We start from the raw sequence: 8,210 nt of genomic DNA on the forward strand, positions 1-8,210 counted from the left end.
GTTTGAAGAAGCAATTTGCTAGAAGATTCATTGCTGATTGATTGTATTACATTTTGCGTCGAAGCAAATAAGGTTATGAGGCGACGATATGATATACGTGTCAGAAACTTGGGTATATTCTATGGTCAGGTTGAAAAACCCGAGTTTCTAATCAAAGACCATGCAATTTTTACAGGACTGACTTAACTTAGCCACGGAGTGGATAAAGCCGATGAAAGTTCCTTTGATCTAGACATGATTCCCCAGGTCTTTCTACAGGGTTAGCCGTTAGTTTATATCAGATTCGACCAAACTGAGACATGGGACACTTGAACTGAACTGCGAATCGCACAGAAATATTGATTGATTAACAGGACAGTAAACAAATAAAAACACTCCCATGTAGTAACTTAGTACCTAATAATTTTAATACCAGGTGGCAGTTTAAAATTCACAGAATAAAATATTGTAGCTTTATTCACGAGACCTTTCACTATTGGGAAAGCCACAGTTTCACCTCCAAAACACCAGTTATACGAGTTTTTAAACAGGCCCCTTAGTTAAAATAGCCTCTAATGAGGATTGAATATGACAATGACCAAGAAGAAGCTCAGCTCCAGTTTACATTTTCATTGTTCTGTTATTAACAAAGTTTTTCTCTTTTCTCTGTCAAATTTACAACGGATTATACGGTAGTATTTTCATAACCTCCTGCTTCATGTACTAAAGCATGTTGAATATAGTTAACGGAAGATATTTATCATGATTTTGAAAAGTAAATTTGTACTCAAATTCATTAAGTGAATTGAAGTTCTTCTGCACTAGAATTTACTGCAGACTCTCAAAGCCTTCAAAGATGATCTTGTCCAACTATCCTTGGTTTATACTAACTCAGTTGTAAACGCAGTGAAAACCTACTTCAAATATGATATTGAGAAGTGAAATCCACCTACATGCATTCTTACCAATTACTTCATACTGTTACAGAATCCCAGTGTTCTATTGCTTTTATTTGATTCGTCCTTATAAAGAAATTGGCAATCCAGAAGAGTGGCATTTTAGTAGCCAGTTCAATTACAAGTGAAGCTGTGTTGCTTTACAATGGGAATATGCGCCCATCCGATCCGTTCATATTAAAGGAAACTACGAAAATGTGAATGATCTGACAGAATTGCAACTCAATTATTCTGTCAGACCATTCTCGATCATACTTGATCTTCTGTAACACTCGATATCAAGCTGAGATTGGTCAAACAATTTGTTAAAGCACTGAATCCCCAAGGTGATATTTTTTCAAGTATACAATCTGTTTCCAAAACTGTCTCATGCATAAGAGAAAGATGTCCCATATTTATTGGTCCATCAGGTAAGCAGATGTTGGATTCACAAGAACTGAAAGGAAAAATGACTGATGCTGATTGAATGCCGGGCACTCGTTTCACCTTTTAGTGAATGGCTTTCTTGGTGACATTAAAAGTGAAAATGGCAAAGACGTAGTTGACAAGTTGATTAAAAATTACGAGAAAATGGTATGTAGAACATTGATCAAACTCTATCACACTGCACGCACACTAAGATTTTTTCAGGCTCAATCTTATGGGGTTATTTAAAAGTATGGGGTGGTCCACGAGGACTCCCTCTCCTCCTGTTCGCCAGATTTATCTCCGATTCTGAAGGCTTCTCTCTTGACAGTGTATTGGGAATTGGCATGGCTTCATTGTAATGGCACAGTATGTGGAGGAGAGGTACCAAGGAAGGTGGGATGAAGCTACAATGGGCGATTATATCCGGTTCTCGGTTCGAAATGAGCAAACTGATCACAAAAGTCGTTCAAATCTACATTTTTATGGAAGTTTCGATTAATCAGAGGAGGGTTTCTACTTTCCTACTTTTAAAAAAAAATTAGCTTGTTCTTTACTTGTAGCAAAATATTCTATTTCGTACAGAACTTAAACACTGTTCATAAATCTGATATAGTTATTATTGCAAATTCACTTTTCTCTCATTTTTGGGAAATCGATGCAAAACCTAGGGTCATATTCGGAATCGGTACCCAGATTCATAAAGAAATGAAGATAAAGATAACCTTAAGAAAAAAAAATAAAGTCTTGAATGGCGTAATTTGTCTCCTCATTTATACAAACTGTGCTAATAAACTATTCATTTCACGCACAGACACACATACTCATATGGGTCAAAACATTTTGACCACCGACCAAATAGCGTGTTGGGCCCACTTTCCCCGTGATAACCGTTTGCATACAGCGTAGATTCGCATCCGGGAGACCGCTAAAGATGTCCTCAGGTATTTTGGGCCAGCTGGACGTCCCAGAGTTCGTCAACGGAGTGAGGAACTGGTGTGGAATGGCGAATGCTGCGTTCCATCGCATCCCACAAATGTTCGATGGTATTTGATGTCGGGGAAATTTGGCTGCAAGGAAGCACACAAAATACTCGTACATGACCCTCGAACTATTCTTGCACAATGTGGGCCTACTGACGAGGGGCAATATCTTGTTGAAAGGGTCCAGTGTCATCCGGATACACGATCACCATGTAGGGCAAAACTTGGTCCAAAACAATGCATGCCGAGGTTGGATTTGGGAGTGAGGGCGTGTTCAGTGGGGATGACAGGACCCATTGATGTCCATGAAAACATTCCCTAAATCATGATACCACCACCGCCGTCATGTTTTCGTCCAATCGAACCTTGATTCATCAAACCAGGCGACTCTTTTCCAGTCGTCCAATATCCAGGAACGGTGTTTCCGTGCCAACTGCAGGCGAAGGTATAGTGTTTATGCAGCTACGCCCCCCCAACTCCGCATAGTATACTCTGTGTCGCAGTACAAACTCTGTAAAGGCCAGAGTAGTCTATGTGTTTATGTAGTCTCCGTAGTGTAGCGTTGGATCGTATTGGTCTTTTGTTCCTCTGGTCACTTGGCCACGGTGCCCCTGTTTCCAGGTCATCACCACATGAAGGCGGGCCAGGTAGTAGGATGTAGATCTCTGGTTGGAGCGAACACTGGTGCCGCCTGAGCTTGCCAGGGAGGGTCCCTAAAAATCAGAAGCTTTTATTGGAAGAGGAGCACGGAGTCATAGAGTTTGGAGGATATTTGTCCGAACATAGTGTGTATAGTGTTCGATGTCGAAACATGGAAATTACACATGCGAGCGCATCATCCAGAACTACACACTATATTGTGAGAGCACCTTCTCAGTGCACCCTGGTTGCAGTTTGCCATTAGAGGGATCGTGAGACATCTATTGTCCAGAACAGCACATGCCAGCCGCCGTTCATCTTGACTGTCAAACCAGTGGTGGTCTGCTCGCCCCGGCACTTTGGGCGGTTGTGTTCCTCTTCGGATCATTCCAGCCACACCTTCACTACGGTGGCCCTCGAACCATCAACAATGCCTGCGGTTGCTTAGATGCCAATCCCCACGTTCCTAGCTCCGCAATCATTACCTGTTCAGACTCCATCAGATTCTTCCCTTTCTCTATTGTACGCGTTTCGTACTGACCAAATGAAAAGCACTATCATGCCGTCACTATGTATGCTGCGCGGGTTGGTGACCTCACTCGTAGGTTCTGTGCGATTCTTCCACTCGTGGAAGACAGAGGTGGCCATAATGTTTTGTCTCATGAGTTTATTTACTTTTCTGTGTATTATTTGTTCTCGTAGTTCTTCACTCTGCGAACTAATAGAATGATTTCCCTCCCTTCGTGCAGAATATAAACGGTGACGAATTAATGGTAGGTGTATGATAGTAGTTAAAGGCAGATGAAAGTTTGGCAAACTGTTGTCTAGTCCAAAGGATATAAAATGCCTTTAATATCGTTTAATGATGGTAATGACGTGGATATCAGAAAGACAGGCGAATTATTTCTATTGCGCATGCAACTAATGCCGCAAAATTAAATACTCCATCTTTCTAATATTGGCCTGAGTAATATCTTTAAATCCATTAAACCATAAACAATCACGAACCGCTCTGTCAGTCTGCTGACGTACATACACGAAGCGTGTCAGTTTGGTGAATGGAATCAATCGATTTCTAGGTGTTTCCAACAGATTTTAATAAAGCCAAATGTGATTCTAAACTCTACTGAAGCCATCAATGATAACAGATGTCTATAAAGGCTCTCGCTCGGTTCCAGGTAGCCTTTCGTGATTGCAATGAAATTCGTGCAAGGAGAATGTAGGAACCAATTTAGAAACATCGCATAAAATTGCCAATAGGTGGCGAAACTGTAGCAATTCCTTGCACATTCTTAATCAGCCGTAGTCTCTAAATGAAGAATGTTTAGACATTTCTTTGGATAGGGTGTCGTTTTCTTTTATCAGCTATGGGCTGCAGAAGTAATTAGGCCATGCATATTGGAACCAATGCTCCCACAATATCAGGGCTTAGCAAGATGGAGACACGAAAACGTCTAAAGCTCTTTCTGAGGAGCGCAAACGAGTCCCTAGACAGAACTGGTCTTTACAGTGCTTTCTTTTCAGAGACTTCTTTTCCAGTCATGACAGCAGCAACGGATTGCACAATAAAATTGCAAATTTGATAGTGCACTCAACAGAATGCATGTTTTAGGAATACAGATTCGTAGCATTATCAAAGACATATTTTTCTGCTTTTTTTCAATGTGAAGCTTTTTATTTGAAGCCTTATATTCAAACAAGAAGAAAAATCAATCTTGTAACTACAGATATTACTTGAAGCTCTAGGTTGTGGCATAATGTTAGACGAAGTCCTTTCTTTGTGGAATACATATCGACAGCTTGACTGTTTTGCAAATACACAATGTAAAACACACACAGATAAAGTAGTTATTGTAGATTATTAGATGTTTATTTAAATAGGTTATCTGATACTCACTCTCTCTCTCTCTCTCTCTCTCTCTCTCTCTCTCTCTCTCTCTCTCTCTCTCTGGTGATTACGTGATTTATTTGAGTTCCCTTATAATAAGTTCCCTTGCCTCATGTGATGAGATTTATCACATGATTAGATTGGATTATAGTAATCTTATGATCATATTAGTTATTTATTGGTAAATCTCTGTTAGATTCTCTTAATTCCTAAGTTAATCTCCTTGTTAGATTTGTCTAATCCACTGGTTAATTTCTTTGTTAGGTTAGACTAAAATAATCCCTCGGCTAATCTCTTAGCTAGATTAGAAAGGAGTAATCTCTTGATTAATCGCGTCGTTAGATTACATTAATTTCTTAGTGCTCAGCTTAAGCAACACAACATATTTTATAATTGAACTTCAGAGCTTTTCCGTTTGTTACCAAAATGAGATTGACACACACACACACACACACACACACACACACACACACACACACACACACACACACAGTTTACGTTACAGAATGTTTATCAACGAAGTCTCAAAGAAAATGGCATGACTAAAATGTCACAATTCACCTCAAATTGTTCAAAAAATAAAATAAAAACGCGTAAATGTTGAGGATGGTAGCAAGAGATTTATTTAGCGTTTCAAGTACTGCTGAGTCCTGTTTCTGAATTTTCTTTTTCTATATTTCCACTCAGATCGGAATTTCAAAGACTCCTTAAGCCGTACATTTTTCCACCTGCCCAGTGGAAAAACAGTTTCAAACTATTTCTTTCCAAAGTGGACTTTAACCTAAAAAAAAATTACTTAGGCAGAAATGTTTTTGTATTTACATTCGGCAGTTTTTCTAGGAGTACTGCATACCACGGTTTGTATGGTTATTGCGTAACACGGGATTTAGGTCTTCGAAAGCAAGTTATCTTGTTTCCACGTACAAATTGTTTCTGCTCCATTGCCCAATGGTATAAAGTCGGAAGGATTTGAGAAAGCCATCTGTGCTCTGTCAGTATCTACGATTTTGAGTGCTTCACTTTAGATAATTTCACATTCGAGAAATACCATAAATCGCACAATGAAAATCCTGCCACCTTCGCGAAAAACCGGAAAGCTTTAACTTTGTTTCCATTAGAATTCTGTTGGTAAATATTATCCAGACTGCATCATTCCTAACCAGACCTGGATGCATAATTTTTAATCAGATCTGAAGCTTGCATTATTATTTAGAATTGTTGATTCCATCTCCCACTGTAACTGTCCAATGTGCATTAGGACATAATAATACACGTATGATATATATTGACCCAAATCCCAGTAACAGCATTCGATCCCCTGAGGTGTTTTGCGAAAAGTAAGGGACGCGGTATCATAGGTTAGGATTCGTTTATTCGCATTTGCGTGTTGTGCAGCGGAAAAATCTCGAATGGCTTACGGGAAAAACTCTACTCCCTCCCCCTGTGATCAGTTAATTCAGCAGCGGAAGAGGAATTTAGAAATTCCTCCAGTCGTCTATAGGAATTGAATCCAGACCTCTTTGAACGAGTAGCAGATGGCAGTACATCTCGTCGAGTAAGCCACAGAAGACAAGTTCGGAAAATAACGGTCAGTTCCAGAGGTCATATGGCAATTACAGGCTGCATTAGTTTTGAACGGATTATAAGAGGACAGTAGGCTCAGGATGAGATAAATCCCTACATCTCATCCAAAGAGGCGCTAAATTTCAACTATTCGAATATCGTAGGGAAGGGGATACAGAGAATAATACCATCATTCACTGTAAGCCCGGTTGGCAGACTTTAATGACTCTAAAAGCCAATCCGCAGTTGAAACATGCTGTAATAGGAAATCGTAAAGCCACCCTCGCCGAGCTCACAAGAGAAACCAGCCAGGGAATGGAGATAGCTGTTGGGCTAAGCACTATGAATGCTGATCTTACCGTGGCATACTGGATAATTCCTCTATCTCAATAGAATTTTGCATTTCAGAGTTCTACTGAGATAGACTATCCGCAATTGCCTGACAATATCCCCCATATCACATAGGTCGCAATGTGCAGCACAGAACACCATTGTTAATTTAGTTGAACACCTCTGGGATGGAACAGGCATTGAAGGCTAATCAAAGTAAACAATAAATTATGTTTTCTCTTAATGTACAAATCTCATTTTCTCTCAGCCACTAGCGTTTGATGCGCTTTCCGGAAATTGGGAAGCGTAACGCAGCATTGGGTCATGTTTTTCCAATGTCCGTTGTAAAACGGGAGAACGGACGAATCATTTCTGACCGCTGCGTGTCTCCTTTTTTTTTTTTAAGTGGTAGGGACCCTTCGATTTAGCTGATTAACGCAGCCATTAGCCCTGTCCAAAGTCAGGCCGCCGACATACCACAGCACCAAGCCGTTCTGTCGGACGAACCCCGAGTCATTATCAAAGCGCGCGCGCTCTGTGCGAGTGTGTGTGTTTGTGTGCTCTTCGACGACAACAGCAGCATACCCCACCAGCTTGTCTGTAACGTCACCGAATCAATAGGCGGCTCTACAACCGATCGCCCTGTATTCAGAACGGTAGTGCAGGTTGTTAGAGAATGCTAGTTTGAGATGTGGAGATGACGATAGGACGGAGCGGTATTTGCCTCCCGAAGCTAACGTTTGAGATATGTGAGTAAGAAGAAGCAGTACGCGTTTCTTTTTTTTTTTTATTTCATTTTATTTTTTTTGTCTATGGCGATTTGATGGCTAGTTCGGTTGGCAGCATTGTAAGAACTTTGCTGAAAGTGTTTACAAATGTGCAGAAAGACTGATGGAGATAGATGGATGAATAAGCAGATACAGTAGACGAGGATGGAGGGGGGAGAGAGAGAGAGAGACAAAACTTGTGGAGAGATTAGATGAATGGACAGACAGCTGAAAACCGCATAGTAGTATTTATATTGGAGACTTTGCAAAACACCTATTGAATCCAAGTAGCAGCCAAAAGCATCCGATTTCATGGCAATAGAAATCTTAAAACATCTGACTTCCATAGGGTGAATACCCTTAACCAGAAGGTGAATAACCATCACCCCAGTTAGTGTTGTTTTTCGAGGAAGGAAGGATGGCATAATTAAGAAAATTATCTATCTATAGCTGAAGAATCCAAAGGTAATATATGTCTACCATACTCGTGGACTGGTTAACTCAGTTGGATATTCCTACATAAATAATTTTTAATTTGTTTTACAAGGTGTCTTTTGGTCTCATAGCTTAAAGGATAACAAAAAGAACTCGAAAGAATCTGTGTCGGTTATTATTCATCCTTTCAAGAATATTTCGCATGGTTAATTTCAGTAAAATTTCTTCTACTAATGTTGATAATCAAGATTGCCCACCACTCCAG

Source organism: Mastigoproctus giganteus, chromosome 2 (assembly GCF_048544385.1).
Source record: "Mastigoproctus giganteus isolate SK-2022 chromosome 2, ASM4854438v1, whole genome shotgun sequence".
Lineage (NCBI taxonomy): Eukaryota > Metazoa > Arthropoda > Arachnida > Uropygi > Thelyphonidae > Mastigoproctus > Mastigoproctus giganteus.